This window comes from Sapajus apella, unplaced genomic scaffold (assembly GCF_009761245.1).
Source record: "Sapajus apella isolate SASKATOON/1434 unplaced genomic scaffold, GSC_monkey_1.0 scaffold54, whole genome shotgun sequence".
NCBI lineage: Eukaryota > Metazoa > Chordata > Mammalia > Primates > Cebidae > Sapajus > Sapajus apella.
The window spans coordinates 2452728-2470395 of record NW_022436994.1 but is presented as its reverse complement, the minus strand read 5'-3'; positions in this window follow the sequence as shown (position 1 = coordinate 2470395).

Sequence of the window (17668 nt, the reverse complement as noted above, 5' to 3'; positions counted from 1 at the left end):
TTTTTTTTTTTTTTTTTTTTTTTTTGAGACAGAGTTTCACTCATGTTACCCAGGCTGGAGTGCAATGGCGCGATCTCGGCTCACCGAAACCTCCGCCTCTTGGGTTCAGGCAATTCTCCTGCCTCAGCCTCCTGAGTAGCTGGGATTACAGGCACGCACCACCATGCCCAGCTAATTTTTTGTAGTTTTAGTAGAGACGGGGTTTCACCATGTTGACCAGGATGGTCTCGATCTCTTGACCTCGTGATCCACCCGCCTCGGCCTCCCACAGTGCTGGGATTACAGGCTTGAGCCACCGCGCCCGGCCCTCCCTGTGCTTTTGTTTTGTTCTCATAGGGTAGTCTTGAGAACTTTCTCTGGTTTTTCAAACCTAGTAAGACTAAGACACTAAAGTAACTTTTGACAGTGGTTTGGCAATGACTTCTAAAGCACATCCTAAGCTCTCGTGCATGGAAGGGTCTATTTGGGGCCTTTATTCTATTGGGATCCCATCTACCTAAATTCTAGTACTCCAAATTGGGACTGCAAAGCTTTAGTTACTAAGTTTACAAATTTATTTTAATAGCAAGTTAGTACTAGTTTAGTATACTCTTGCTTCTTTCTTTATTGCTGGTATACATGTTTATTCCTTTAAATGAATCTTGGGAGTTATTTAAAATTTTAAATTATGCGAATGAAATTGTATCTGGCATTGCTGTGAATCGATAGATGAATTTAGAAAGAATTTGTCTTTATGATACCAAATCCTTTTTATCCAAGAATCATATGTGCCTTTATATTTATTCCAATCTATCTTTATAGAACTGAATAAATATATAGAAATGTAGATACATATGGATATAGTTATAACATGTTAAAACTAAATCTATCCCATATAATATATATACATGTTATATGTGTGTGTGTATATATACATATGTGTGTGTGTATTAAAGAGCTCCCTTAAAATTCTTTTTCTTATGTGTTTTTAGGTTGAGCTTGAATTTTCGATGTATAAAAATGCAAATGTTTATACCAGTTTAATACTGATGTTTAGGCCTTGTATTTTATTTTAGCATTGACTTTTTCATAATTATTATAAATGTTATAATCTAATATTAATAATGCAACTATTAAAATATTTAAAAATTTACCATTATTTAATCATTGAATTATTTTTTCTTGAATTTAAATTGCTTTAAGTATAATAAATTTGTATTTTATACTTTCTCTATGCATATACAAATTAATCTATTCAATTCTCTAATAATCTCTATGTAGTAACATACGAAAATGAGACCTCTCTTCTTCTAATAGGCTTACACATGTTTGTATATGGAGTATCAGACTCGTTGTAGCATTTAAAATCATTAAAGACGTTAATATAACCCTTTAACAAAAATGTTTTAGCATGTACTGAGAATCCTCTCTTTATTTTTTATTTTGTCTAATCAATATGATTGTTAATTTTATTGGATTTCCAAATTTGGGATCACACTTTCATCCCCAAGGTGGATATTTGTTTAATTTTTTGCTAATTTCTTGTATTACTGTTTCAAATATTATTAGAAATTATTTCTATTGTATTGGCATTTTAGTTTAGTATCAATATTTGTAAGTGATGTACTCTACATATTTTTTCTTCAGTATCTTCTGGGTTTTATATTTACTGCTGCTATATTGGATTTGTAGAAGATATTAACAAAAATTATTTATGTTTTATAGCTGTATGAAGAAAACCAATATATTTCACCCTAAAATATATTTCCTTGACATATTTCAAAATGGCTATTCAGAAGGGCTGGAAATGCAAAAATAGCTGCAAAGCTCTCTTGGGGAGATTTGTACCTGTAGAGAATTTGGCTTGATGCACCCAGGCTTTCTCTGAGATCTGTCCCCTGGTCAGGATCTAGGAATTGTAAACTGAGAGTCTGAAGCCTCTAAAGGTCTGAAAGAAACAGTTTCTGTCTATCCTTTCTGAGGGCTTCTCCCAGTGAGATTTCATCTACACAACAAGACCACTGTTGCTAGTCAGGGTCCTTTTCCCTCTCCCTCTTTTTTTTTCCAGTGATCTAAGCCCCCATTCTTTCTGTCACTTCAGCGTCGTAGATTAGCTTCTGTACCCATCATGTGGCTGAGTCTTCATTCTGAGGGCCCCTGCATACACACATTACAGAAACCTGTACTGTATGCCTTTTCTGCTATTTATCTGCCTCCTGTCAGTGATTTTCAGGGAACCTTCAGAAGGCAAAAGGGACATTCTCCCTTAACCCATAGCCAGACAAAATACCCCAACATTTAACTGATTCCGGATAGCTTAATATCATTTTGGAAAATCTATATATTTACAGCCTTTTCTTTCTTCTATGATTTCTGGTCAGCTTGGGTTTGTTTATTACTCCATTTACTTCATCCTCCAAAAGATCTATTTTTTTGTCCCTTTATTTTCATTTATTGACATGTCTGAGAAAAGAAAATAACTTATACGTGAGAAATGCAAGTCCTTTTAAATAATCAGGCCCAGAGTGATATTAAAATGAGACAGAAGTCAGGTCCTACTCCTCTCTGAGCTGTGTATTCATCCAGGTTGCTTGCTGTTGCCACAGTAGCTATAAATTAACCAATAATGCCACCCCAGACACTATAATCCACACCCTATAGTAGCTTAACAGTGTATAGCCAGTCACTAATCAATGTTATTTCCGTAAGCCAATGAGAATTTCTGACAAACCTCTTTGCATCACCCCACTCCTTGTCCCTTGTTTGCCTTTAAGAGCCTGCTTGTAGCCAAGCTGCAAACGGAGTTCATATCCAAGGATACTTGGGTCTGCTTCTTACAGGCAGCCTGTCCTCATTTTGGCTCACGTAAACTCTTTGAATTATGTTTTGTGCTTCAGCCTCTTCCACTTAGACCAACAACATGGATTTGTGTCACCATGCACAGCAATTAAAATGTTTACACTTTTCCCCTCCAGGGCATCGATGTGTTTTTCTGAGTGCTTTGAACACCTACACGGTTTTTATTTTCTAGATTATGGTTTTTGAACCTTGGTGCTATTAACCTTTGGGACCAGAGGATTCTTTGTGGTGGGAAGTTGCCCTGGCAATGTTAGAAGTTTTGTTTGACCTCTAAATTTCACAACCTCACCAGTCTTGACATCCTCACCATAACTCTAGACATTGCCAAATGTCTCCTGGGGGAAGAATCTCCACCAGTTCAGAGCCACAGTTCTTGAAATATTGGAATTGTCAATTGAGTATTTATGTTATCCAAAACAAATATTTTCTTTATTTTTAAACAACTACTTCAATCTACTTATCTACTTATTTTTACTTTTATTTGTAACTTCATTGCATCACGGATAGAAAATGCATTTTCTGTCATGCTAGATTTTTCAAGAATGTATTTTTTTAATGTGCTAATATACGGGTAATATGTATATATTACATGTGTGTATTGTCAAATTTCAGGGCAATAATAAAATAAAATAAATACTTATAATATTTATATTGTCACTACATATTAGTTATTTTCTTTTTTTGCTACAGGAAATTTTCAACCTATAGGCTATTTTTCAATTCTAGGTTTTGAAATGTTATGATTAAATATCTACTTCCCAAGTGTTCATCTTTGCAAATGAATCAATCCCAAGTTCTTATAATGCACTGTGTATAAAGGACAGGTTAGTCAATATATGGTGCAGAAATAATCATGTAATACTTTATAAGAAAATCAAAAATTTAGAGCCTTAACTCAGATAATAACAATAACCCAAATTAAAATTGGATTAATTATGTAATTAAAAAAGACATCAGAAAACTACCAAAAATGTAGATAAGTTTACATAATCCTTTTTAGCTGTAGGACTTTCTTAGCATAAATTCAAATATGGGAACCAAAATAAGATTGAGAGATATAGTAAAAGCCTAAAATGTATACATTATAATTAAATACTAATTAAAAACTAATTAATTACAATATATAATCATATATTATATATTATAATTTATATTAAATAAATATATTACACATTATAATCATATAATAATAAATACTGCAAAATATACATTTTATGATATTATTGGTTAATGTTCTTATTTAATCATTCAGTGAGAACATCAAGTCTTTACAGGTAGGTAATGAGTAGCTATACACACACAGAAGTGCAATGTGGTCAAATAATATGATGTTCACTAGAAATCACACCTGTTTTTTCTCTACAGAAGAGTAAAGATTAAAAGTTACAATAATAGTTAATGTACGTATGGAGGTAAAGAAACCCAAAATATTTTACCCTAAAATAACTTTTTTTTTTTTTTGAGACGGAGTTTTGCTCTAGTTGCCCAGGCTGGAGTGCAGTGGCACAATTTCAGCTCACTGCAACCTCCACCTCCGAGGTTCGAGGGATTCTCCTGCCTCAGACTCTCAAGCAGCTGAGATTACAGGCTTGTACCACTATGCCTGGCTCATTCTTTGTATTTAGTAGAGGCAGGGTTTTACTATGTTGGTAGGGCTGGTCTCGAACTCCTGACCTCAGGAGATCCGCCCATCTCGGCCTCTGCCTCCCGAAGTGCTGGGATTACAGGCCACTGCACCTGGCACACCTTTTGACATATTTCAAGATGGCTACTCAGAAGACCAAAACAGCTTCTTCTACAAGAGAAGCTGAAAAGCTGTCTTTGTTGGGGAGATTTGCATTTGTAGAGAAAATCTGCATTGATATAGACAGGCTTTCCCTGAGATACTCCCTTGTCTGGGTCTAGGAAAGATTAACTGAGTTTGGCACCTTTAAAGGTCTAAAAACCGTTTTCCATCTGTTCTTCCCAAGGGGAGGGCTGCTCCCTGTGAGGCTTCATACACATAACAAGACCATCTCTGCTGCCAGCCTCCTCTTCCTTCCTTACCGTCACCTGCCTGATTTACCAACATACAGCTCTGTGTTTTCTTTAACCTCAAGACAGCATAGAAGTGTTAACTATCTTGCCTTTCCTGGAGTTTTTATATATAGTATATATTTGTATATATATATTTACAGTATAGAAATATTTGTATATATTTGTGTATATATATTCATATATATTGTGTAAACTCTAAGTGCATATGTGTGCACATAATGGTAATTGTAAGCCTTTTTACATATTAATTTGTACGTTATCAGTTTGTTTTATAGACTCAGATAATTGAAGCCTCAAGGGAAAAATTTAAACTTTCCTATACAGAAAAGACAAATATATATGACAAATAATATTCAGAGTGTAAGTTGCTGAAAACCTTATAAAGATACATTTGCAATTTATGTCAAAAAATGTAAATATAATTTGTTACTTTAACTATCGAATTTCAAATAATTTAATTTAGCTATAAAATTTCAAATTTTACTTTAAATTTCAAATAATTTACTTTAGAAAGTTTCAAATAATTTATTCTAGAAAATTTCAAATACACAATATATACAGAAAATTTGGCAGTATTTATATGTAGCACCTTACTGTGAATTACTGTAACCACTGTCTAATATAAAAAACTAATTAAGTTAGCACCTACTTTTCAAATATGTCATTTTTTTCATAGACCTGTTAAATAAGGCAAATCACATTTTAACATTATTTTTAAATTTGCAGAATAGTATTTTTCAGCAGCTGGTTTATTTTAGCAAATTTCATCTTCACATTGTGGTATGAGTTCCAGCTGTTAACGGATAATATTTTACTGCTGAATCCATCGTGTGGGATATCATTGCTCATTATATGCCTTAAAACACAAGCAATAGAGTTATTTTCATCTTGGAGCAAATTAAAATCTTATCAGCAATTTAAAAAATCTAGAGTTGTCTTCTTCTGCTTAATTATTTTAATCTTGTATTTTTCTCTTTATGTTTTTAGTGAGTAGTCTTATCAAGAAGAGCTCAAGCTGATTATTCTTTTTCTCCTCCTCCCTACACCTTGCAGGTGTGTTAATAATTTCATTTCTGAGAAAATGTTCTTTCCTATCCATTTTACAAGATGAGAGACCTTTTAAGATCTTCCATTCAGATGTGATACCAGCAGCGGAAAATATTCCAGCTTCATGAATATAGCGATACAAATAGTTGTCTGTCTAACCTCTTTCAATGCCAAATGTTTGCTTTACTCAGTGAATTACTCAGTTGACTGGAAATTTGTTCTGCAATCACAAATGAGAGGATCAGAGGTTTGGCTGTTGTCTGTACCTCGTATGACTCCCAGTGCAGGAAATTGTTTCTACGGAGCATACACAGTTAACGGGATTGACTTCCTGCCTAGAATAGTTTCTGCTGTGCTTCTTATCCTGCTTGTGGAGATCTCAGCTTATCTCAATGACTTTTCTGTCTTAAGCAAAATCTCAATGATTCTCCCATTTGAGAGGAATATAAAATGCAATAAGTTAGTTGTAGGAATTGTGAAGTTCCTACATTGTTGTAAAATGCAGCATTGGTGTCTACACAACTACCTTTTTCTATCCCTCATTGCTCTTTCTTTGACTGTGATAGGGTACCTCTAGGCAAGTCTGTATTCCAGCGACAGAGCGCCCTTTGGGTTAGCTACGAGTATACTCATTAAGGGTAGGCTGAAATATTAGTTTTTATTTATGGTGAAATGGAATCATATCAGTGATTTTTTTTAATGGAAATTTAACTTTTGCTACGGTTTGAATGCTTGTCCTCTCCAAATCTCATGTTAAAATTTGATCCCCAGTGTGGAAGGTGGGACCTATTGGGATATGTTGGGTCATGGGGATGGACCTTATGAATGGATAATACCCTCCCTCAGGAATGAGTGTACTATTATTTATTCAACTATAATTCCCCCACCCATCCTTTTTGAGATACCAATTACACGTATGTTACATGGCTGCATATCGTCTCATGGATCAGTGAGTTTCTGGCTTTCCTATTTTAGTTTCCCCTTTGTCCTTCAGTTTGTAAAGCTTCTATTTTTGTCTGTAAATTTTCTGATGTTGGGGTAAAATCCATTACTTATTCTGTCTCATGGAATTTTTATTTTAAACATTTATTATTCATCTATATGCATCACATTTTTTATAACTTCTATTTTTTCCGTGTTCAATTTTCATTTAAGAAATTTGACATATAATGTATTTATATATATATATATGTGCGTGTGTGTGTGTGTGTGTGTGTGTGTGTGTGTGTGTATTTATAAAATATATATTACTTTAAGGACCTTGAAAATTCCCTCTTCTCTGTCATTTATAAATGACTTATTTTTCTCCTGTTCATATATATCTTAATAATATATATCTTCTTGTTTCTTTGCATGTCAGGGTTTTGTTGGGGGGTACTTTGATGTTATGCTATTGAATATCTGGAATTTATTGGCTACCTTTGAACAACGTTTATTGTGGCAGGCAGTTCAGTGATTTCAGGATCAGTATTTTTCTGTTGTTTTAAATCTTCTCTTTAAACTTTGTTGAGTTTGCCTAGAACCATCTTTAATTCAGAGCTAACTGAGCATTATCACTAGGGCATGAACCTCCATTGGGCTTTACTGAATACCCTGGATGTTCAGAGGGGATTCCCCTCTCTGGTTTGTCAGAGCTAACGTCTTCCTGTCGTGTGACGCCAGGGATGTGTTCTGCTTCCAACTCCCCTGTAGAGTCCTTTGCTGAGCTCCTTAGAATTTCATCCTATGTACATTTGGCTTATGGACTTGGGAGAAACCTTATGCTGATTCCTGCCTCCCTTTTCTGTATAACTTTCTCTTCTACTACAAATTCCAGCTGCTTATCTTTTTTGATTTTTGATCTGTTTCCTCAATACAATGACAATGACGTGCTCTCTCTGGGAATCCTCTCTACTACTCTCATGGAGAACCTGGGAAGAAAGCAGGACTCATTCTGGCTCTTTCTCTTCTCTTGCAGAGCACAGTCCTGTGCTGCCTGATGTTCAGTACTTTAAAAATTTGTTTAATATATTTTGTCCAGTTTACTATTCTTTAAATCTAAAAGAGTAACTCCAGTCCCAGCTACAGCATCGTGTTCTGTAACTCTTTGTTTCTTCAACTGTCTTGTGTGATCGCCCTTTTCCCTTCTGTAGTCAGGCAGAGAGCATAATATAATACTAGCTACAGCTGCACAGCTTGACTCCATTGTGTAAAAAAATCACTGAGACTTGTAAAATGTGAATATAGGTACAACTAAAGCTATATTTTGGTTAATGTTTACATTGTATGTATTTCCATTATTTACTTTCAACCTATGTGAAATATAAATAGAAATTATAAAATCTTTAAGGGTTAATTTAAAAAAATCTGGTCTGATTATCTTGTAACTGGTTTATTACAATGTGCATGCTTGACTTCAGGGTCTAATGTAATTGGTACATTAGTCTATTTGCAAAAAATATAATACATGACAATATTTTAAAATTAATTTATCTCACTCACAACCTATTTGTTACTGCTATTGTATGGAAGATACATTTTAAACTTTATGAGATAGCATTCTGTTATACAGTCGATATCCAATTAAATTTCTCTCCATGTTTATTTCTTTCATTAAAAAAAATTCGTCTTCTAACTGAAAATTTTCATCAGGGATCATTGCTCTTATGCCTGAAGAATAATCTTTAGTATTTCTTTTCCTGTGGGTCTGCTTGTGACAAATTCTTTATTGTCACAATAAAGAATTCTAGGTTGGCACTTGTTTTATTTCAGGACTTGAAGGGTATCGATACCTCATTTGTTGGCTTTCATTGTTTCATTTGAGAAGGTAGCTGTCAGTCTCTTTCTCTCTGTAATTAGCCCAATGTTTTTGTCAAGTACTCTTTACATTTTTCTTTTACCTTTCAGAAGTTATGTCATTATGTTTCTAGGTGTATTTTCTCTGCGTATGTTTTCCTTTGCTTTGCAAATCCTCCTGAACCTGTGGTTTAATATCATTCATCAATTTTGGTAAAATCTCTAACATTGCCACTTAAAATGCTGTTCAGACCAGCTGTAGCTTCAGGCTGCTAAAAGTAAAAAACAAAACAAAACAGAACAACATCAACAGCAAAATAAAGTGGGTTAGACAAGCTTGGTAAAGAAATAACCACTTTATCTCAAGATATTCTTGGTTAGGAATTTAGTATGGGACCAGCTAGGCAATTATTCTGCTCCGGGCATGCACTGCCAGCTGAGATCACTACATAATACCCAGCTGGGAGAAGGGCCATTCTAGGGGAGTTACCCTGGCTTCATTCACATGGTACGTTCGTAGGGATGACTGGAAGGCTGAATTGGCTGGCACTGTTGACCTTCTTACCTACACATGAACTTCACTGTATGGTGGTTACATCACAGCATCATCAGAGGTCTTATATGACAGTTCAGGACCCTCAGTAGAGCCTCAAGGGGCTGGAAGTGAATACTGCCTGTCCAATGTCTAGGACCAAAAACTTCTTGTGAAAAAGCCCAGCTTCACTTTCCTGTATTCTATTGATCAAAAAAGCCACAGAGTCCATGCAAATTCAAAGGGAGAGGAAACGGATTACCTTTCCATAAGAAGAAAGCAAAAGCAAATGCACTTTTTTCCTACAACAGACACTGTTAAGAAAATGAAAAGACAAGCTACAGATTGAAAGAAAATATTTGCAAAACACATATCGGATAGAGGATTGATATCCAAAATATACACAGAATATTTAAAATTCAATGACAGGAAAACAACTCATTTGAAAAATTAGCAAAACATCTAACCAGACACCTCACCGAAGAAGATATAGAGGGAAAATATGCATATAAAAATATTTCCTTTAAGAAATTGCAAATTACAGTGGCAATAGTTATTACCACAGTTTTATTAAAATGACTGGTGAGGATGTGGAATAATGGCAACTCTCATTCATTGTTGGTGGGAATGCAAAATAGTACAGGCAGTTTGGAGGACAGTTTGCCACTTTTTTATAAAGATAAACATACTCTTTCCATTCTCTCCAGCAATCATACTCCAAGGCATTTGCTAAAATGACTTAAAAACATGTCTACAAAACAACATGTACGTGGGTATTTACAGCATCTTTCTTTGTAATACAAAATTTGAAAACAACCAAGGTGTCCTTGAATAGGTAAGTACGTAAACAAACCGTAGTGCAACCATACAATAGTGTATTATTCAGCAATAAAAACAAACTATCAGGCTGGGCACAGTGGCTCATGCCTGTAATCCCAGCACTTTGGGAGACCAATGCGGGCAGATACCTGAGGCCAGGAGTTTGAGGCCAGTCTGGCCAACATGGTGAAACCCGTCTCTACTAAAAATACAAAACAGCCAGCTGTGGGAGCAGGTGCTGTGATGCCAGCTACTTGGGAGGCTGAGGCAGGAGAATTTCTTGAACCCTGGAGGTGGAGGTTGCAGTGAGCCGAGATCATGCCATTGCACTCTAGCTTGGGTGACAGAGCAAAACTCTGTTAAAAAAAAAAAAAAAAGGACTATCAAACCATAAGAAAACTGCATGATTTCAACTATATGACATTCTTGAAGAAGCAAAGCTGTGGTGACAGTATAATGATAGGGGATCGGGGGAGGGAGAACATGGGAGATTTTTAGGGCAGTAAAACTATTCTATATGATACTGTAATGATGAACACATGATATTATATATGCCTTTGTCAAAACCTGTAGAGTGTACAACACAAAGAATGAACTCTAATTTAGACAATGGGATTTAATTAATTTAAATTCAGTGAGTCATCTGTTGTAATAAATGCACTATACTAGTGAAAGATTTTAATATTAGCAGAAACAAGAAGCTATGTGGGAGTACATAGAAATTATATTTTCGGGTCAATTTTTCTTTAAGTCAAAAGTGCTCAAAAAGTCTATTAATTAAAAAATGTGTATGTAGCCATCTTTAATCTACCATGTCCATTAGCAGATAAATACTATAAGTGAAATAACAGCAATGAAATAAACAGAAATAAATATAGCCTTAGAGTTTATGCTCTAATTTATTCAATAAAAATTTGAAAACAGACCAAATTACTCTATGATTAAAAAAAAAGTCTGTTACTATTGAGGATGAGGGTTAGTTTTTGGAACGGGGCAGGAGAAGTGTCATTATTTTTAGAAATGTTCTATTTTCATATATGGGTTATAAACAAATAAATGTGTTCATTAATCAAGTTGTATGTATTTAATCATTGTACTTTTCTGTATATATATGTCCATAAAATATCTTAAATATATACAGCAAAAATAGACAAAACTACAAGAAGACATACATCAATGATAAACCTGGAGAGAAATTTGAATATAACTCTCCTGAATGACTGATAGAAGAAACAGAAAAATAATCAGGATATAAAAGGTTTAGAACATGATCAACAAAATTGACATATCTATCTTCTAATATAGGCGGAAATATAGTTAGATAAAAAGGACTCATCTTAGAGTATGATTTCTGAAAATAGTTGAATCAATTTTGAATCTAGTAACTACATATAAATAAATGTCTCAAAATTCCTCTTATGTTAGCTAATTAAGAAATATTATTGTAATGGATATTAGAAAAGATTTTAATAAATTGAGTGGATTTCTCATTGTAAAGGAAATAATCTTACTTATATTTGATAGTTCAATTACATACATATATACCTATAGGTAATTGAAAATGTTTCTAATAACCCTGTATATTTTTAAAAAGCATTGATATCTGTTTACACTATCTGGTCTATAGAGTATGCATATCACCCAGGATTATAGCTCTTCTGCTATAAACTTCAAATGTCTAATTAATACAAAAATCTAGAATGAGAACAGTTATTTGCAATTTTTGTTTTTGCAAAATAGAATGTAGGAAAGATAGCTGTAACTATACCTGACACACTTATCTGTGAGTCTGGTGGGTAGCGTTTTCTTTCTCTCTCTCTCTTTCTTTCTTTCTTCTTTCTTTTCTTTCTTTCTTTCTCTCTGTTTCTTTCTTTCTTTCTTTCTTTTTCATTTCTTTCTCTTCTTTTTTTCTTCTTTTCTTTTCTCTTTCTCTCTCTCTCTCTCTCTCTTTCTTTCTTTCGAGACAGAGTCTCACTTTTTCACTGAAGATGGAGTTGGGTGATGTGATCACAGCTTACTACAGCCTCCACCTACCGTGCTCAAGCGATCCTCCCACCTCAACCTCCTGAGTACTGGGAACTGCAGGTGCATGATACCACACCTAGCTAACTTTTGTAGAGATGGGGTTTCACCATGTTGCCCCTGCTCATCTCTAACTCCTAGACTCAAGTGATCCTGCCGCCTTGGCCTCCCAAAGTGCTGGGATTATAGGTTTGAGCCACCACACTCAGCCCAACCTTTAAAAAAAGGCTGAATAGATATCTTTATAAAATAAATAAACATGTATATTTGTGTATATTTATATTTTCAAGGTATGGCTAGATAGAGAGGGTGCACGTAGAAGCTGGGTCATTGTGTAGTGAAGCTCAAGGCCTCTAAGAAATGCCCCTTGCATCTTTTTTCTGGGCTAGAACCCAGGAAAGGAAAGCAGCAGATTCCGTGGGACCAGGTTCCCAGGTTCTTGGCATCCTATAGAGAGAAACGTGTTTGAGCTAGGGTGGCATTAAACAACCTTGTTCTTACGCTACTGTTTTATGTAGTCAGCAGAGTAGCTTCATGAGAACAGACTGTCCCAGTCAAGGCTTTCTGTTGTTTTGTGCAGCATTCACTGAGAAATTCGAGCACTTGAAGACCTCTGTGGAGTTGGGGGTAGGTGCAGGGGAGGAAAGGGAAGTTTGCATCCCTCCCCTGTGGAGAGAACCCCTGGGAAGCACAGCCCTTGTCCTGACTGAAGGCAGATCCCTGTACTAGCCAGCTTCTCATCGACCAACGCTGGATGAGTTTCCATGTCTATTTACTGAATAATCCTTATTGCTTTTCTTCTTATGGGCAAAGTATGGATTACAGGGAATATTGTTCTTTGAACACCCACCATGCAAGTCCCTTCCTGTTGTGGGAGAACATGCCTCCAAGTGTGTCTTATTGGGAAACACATGCTAAATTTTCATGTTTTTACTGCAACTCTTTCGTGGATATGGGAACGGAATGGTGCCTATCAAAAGCACTCACCTTATGTTGGAAATTGATCTGAGATCATGGAAGGACAGAATCTTTTCTCTGTTCCTGGGTAGTGGTGGTCGAGGGATCGTTTTTTGGTAGCTACAGTGGAAATGATGGAGGCAGAATGGAGGGCTCAGTACCAAGGCCAGAAGAGACTTGGCCTCACAATGGCAGCACTGCAGGTGTGTGCTCTACAGAGCATTTGCTCACATGATTTGGGGCACTGTCTCTAACTACACTGCCTCCCCAATGGGCCGACACATTCGAAATAACTCCCCTTGTTTTTAAAAAAGCAAACTTCATCCGTATTACTTGTAACTGTAAATGACACCAATCAGCCACATACCATTCAAATTCTCTGTTATCTAATCCTGCCTTTTCTTAAGGTATATTTCTTTCCCCTAAAAAATTGGACACTTAGTTGCTTACTCATTGTCTCTACCTATTTTTAAAATGTTGCTTTATGCTCTCAATCTCTAAATACATTTTCAATGCTTTGCAAATGGAGTCCATGTGTTCTTGATTTACATGAAGCTCAAAATAATGGTTATAGTAACTAGTGTGTATGCGTGTGTGTGTGTCTGTGTGTCTATAGATGCATACTAGCTCACCGAAAAGTTTTATTATTCCTTCCAGGAGAGAGATTGCCAACTTTTGAACCTAATTAGAACAAGTATATTGCCTCTTCATATTTTTATTAAGGCAAAGAGAGTCTAGTTAAAAATAATTCAACATCGTGGAAATGCTATAAATTGCCGTGAAGTGAGTTGCTGGCTATAGTTTGTCAGAGCAAATATGTTGTACAAATCTTAGATGAAAATTAGCACTTATGCATAAATCAAATCATCTTTCAGCACTCTGAGAAAAAGGTTAGATTTTTAAAATAATTTCAAAGTCATGAAAAGAGCAAATATGCTCAACAAAGAGCCTAGCAACCCTTAACGACCAATTCCCTTTTTATATAGTTTGGCATCTGAATTAGAGTCCCAGAATCTGCAAATTCCTCTGGGTGCTGCATTTGGAGGATTTTATAACACTGCCATCACCAAGCTCTCTTTTGATATTCATTTTAAGGAGATGATTTACAGGAAGCCAGGGAGCATAAACCAAAGTAGGTATCTATCTAGATAGATAGATACATCTCCGTATCGTTGACAGGATATCTTCTGGCCAATTGTATCTCAGTGAGTACAACCTATGGGTGTGGCTGGAGAGAACTTGTGTTCAGCCTGAAGGGCAGATCAAGATTATTCCTTCTCATCTGCTGCAATGGTTCAATCCCTCAAGGAGAGGAGTGAGACAGCAAGAACTGCATTCATTTGGTCGTATAGACCAAAAGGAGGAACGTCCCCCAGCCCTCTAAACTGACGCAGAATCCAGCTCATATCTCAACTCTTACCTCTACTACCTAGAAGGAAGTGAGTCTGACAAAGCAAGGTTCTGGCCAAATATCTTTTTGTTGATAATATACAAATAGATGAAGATGGACTTTGGTGGTAAGAAAATTAACACTATACAACATGAAGAGAAAATTGCCTCTAGACTTAAGAGTGTGTATATTAGATAATTTAATCCAATGTATCAGGTAAAAATTTGAGCAAGTCTTTTGGCCTCTTCCATAAAATTCAGAGAAGCATGTCCTCTACAAAACAGAATCAAAATGTAAATAAAAGACTGGCTTAAGATGAAAATACACCTTATACGTCTGAAAAGATGCCAGGTGAGAGACGCTTAACTGAGAAGCAAACGAAACTGAATGGACAAAATAATTATGAAAAGATGAATCTTCAAATAAAAAAGGGGAAAATGCTTAACTGATAATATGGAAACTCAAAAGAGAGCGAACACAAATGTGAAAGTTATAACAGTACAGAAAAGTACCGTAACTAAGATCATTAGAATATGTATACAATTCTGAGTAGAAAGAACAGAGATCAAAAGTTAGAATTGCATGGTAAATTTTCGTAGAGAAACATTCAAGAATGAAAACAATAAAACAATAAGAAATAATATGATTAAATACAAATATATGGAGAACAGAATAATAGTTTTAAAATTCTTAGAGCTTCTAAGAATTTTATCTGAATCTAAAATTATCATTTTAATTTCTTCTATAATGCTGCAGTTATTAGGATGGTATTAGCCAATAACACTATTTTCAGTGATATTTTATTATAAATATTTCACCTAAAAATTTGTACTTTAAAAAAATACATATTTAAAAATATAGTAAATGTTTATATACATCAATCATATGTATTGATTTCTACCTTTAAAAAAATTGCCAATGAAATTTGTATTTTTGTGTTCCTGGAATAAAGTAAACTTGAATGAATTGGAATATAGTATCATGCTGTAATTCAATGTATTTGAATACTTTAAGATTGCTACATTTATAAGAGATATTGACCTATACATTTTCTTTCATATAATGATACTGTGAGACAATCTAAGAATAATTAAAACTTTAAATTCATGTGTTCCTAATTTTTCCCTGTTCTCTAACTGTAATATATTTTAATTACAGATGCAGAAATAGATAGATGATAGATAAATAGGTACATAATAGATCACGCAAAATTATTATTCTTATGGTTTTATGTAGTCAGTATTTACTTCTACTTTTCTACATGTTTATCCTCCCAATTTAGTTCATTACTTCCTGTACCTTTGATATCATTATTTTCTGCCTGAAGAACACATTTTAGAACCACAGTTAAAGATAAAGTTAAAAATTACACCTCTCCCAAAGCATATTTTAAAACCAAATACCATTGCAAACAGCTTCACAATACTGAATCTGACAGTGATTTCTTCTAGATGAAACCAAAACACAGGCAACAAAAGAAAAAAAATGGCTTTCATAAAAATCAGACATACTGTACTTCATGAAAATTTTTAGATTATGTCATCGAAAGTCACTACTTACAGAGTAGAAAGGCAATCCACAGAAAGAGAGAAAATATTTGTAAATATTAGATCTGCTAAGGAATTTACATCTAGAATATGTAGAGAACACTCAAAACCCAACAACAAAAATACTAAACAATCTACCTTAAAAAATGACTTGAATAGACATTTCTCCAGAAAAGATATGCATATTTCCAATAGGAAATTTGAAATTATAATCAACATGTATAATTTTGAAATGATAATTAACATCACTAGTCATCAAGGAAATGAAACTCAAAATCACCATGAGCTAAAACCTCACACTCACTAGGATGACTACTATATATATATGTGTGTGTGTGTGTGTGTGTGTGTGTGTGTGTATGTATATGTGTGTGTGTGTGTATATATATATATATATAGCATATATATACTAAAATTTAGCATATAGATAGTAGTCATCCTAATGAGTTTGATATGTGTGTGTGTATGTGTGTGTGTGTGTACATATATATATATGTATATATAGTATATATATGTATTTACAGGAAACCAGAGAGCATAAACCAAAGCAGATATCTATCTATCTAGATATATATGTATACATACAGGAAATAACACATGCTAGCCAGGATGTAGAGAGAGCCACAGGATTTGTGAGTAAAATCCACAGGCAAGGATGTGGAGATTTTTTTTGCAGTATTGGAGGGAATGCCAAACGGTATGTCTACTGTGGAAAAAAGTATGGTAGTTCCTCAAAAACCATATGACCCAGCAATGCCACATCTCAGTACAGCCAAAGAATTGACAGCAGAGTCTTGAAATGATATTAGCACACCCGTGTTTGCAGCAGCATTATTGACAATGGCTAAAAGGTGGAAGCAAATGAAGTGCCCCCAACGGATGAATGGATGAGCAGCATATTGTATATACATACAATGGAATATTATTCAGCCTTAAAAATGAAGGAAATATTCTGACATGTGTTACAATATGGATGAAATTTGAGGATGTTATGCCAAGTGAAATGTTAGTCAGTGAAGGACACATACAGTATAATTCCACTTGTATAAGGTACTTAAAGTGGACAGAATCATAGAGGTGGTAAAATGATGGACCACTGAACTGTACACTTAAAATGGTTAACACAGTACATTTTACGTTGTGTATTTTACCACAATAAAAAAATAAAATACCTTAGAAACATTTCCATGAAAGAAACACAGGACTGTTCACAAAAAAATTTATTTTAATGCATGTGTTTATGCATAACTTTCTATTTTTCTCTTTTATCTTTATATACCAAATTAGAATATAATGCTAATCAAGCACAGTGGCTGGGTTTCTTGCTTCCTCTATTTGCAGGTAGCGAACAAATGTAATAAACTATTTATTAATGTTACATCTATTTATTCTCTGCCTTGTACAAAGCTTGCAGGGTTATCTTAAATATAACATTTTTGTACTTATACCTTTGCAATCCCCTTAGCCTCGCCTTCCTAAATCAGAGGAAATCCAGCCTCTGTAAGGTGGAGTAGCTTATTATGATACAGAAATTCACATCAAAGTCTATGTACTTCAATATCCTGCCCTCTTTTCATTTGTCCTTACTGCCTTTTATGTGTGTGTTCGATGTTCAATAAATTCTCTTTTTTAAAATGAGTTTAAGCCACGGAGCAGTGTTTTGTTGAACAATAAATATGATATAGGAAACTCTTCTTACCTTTC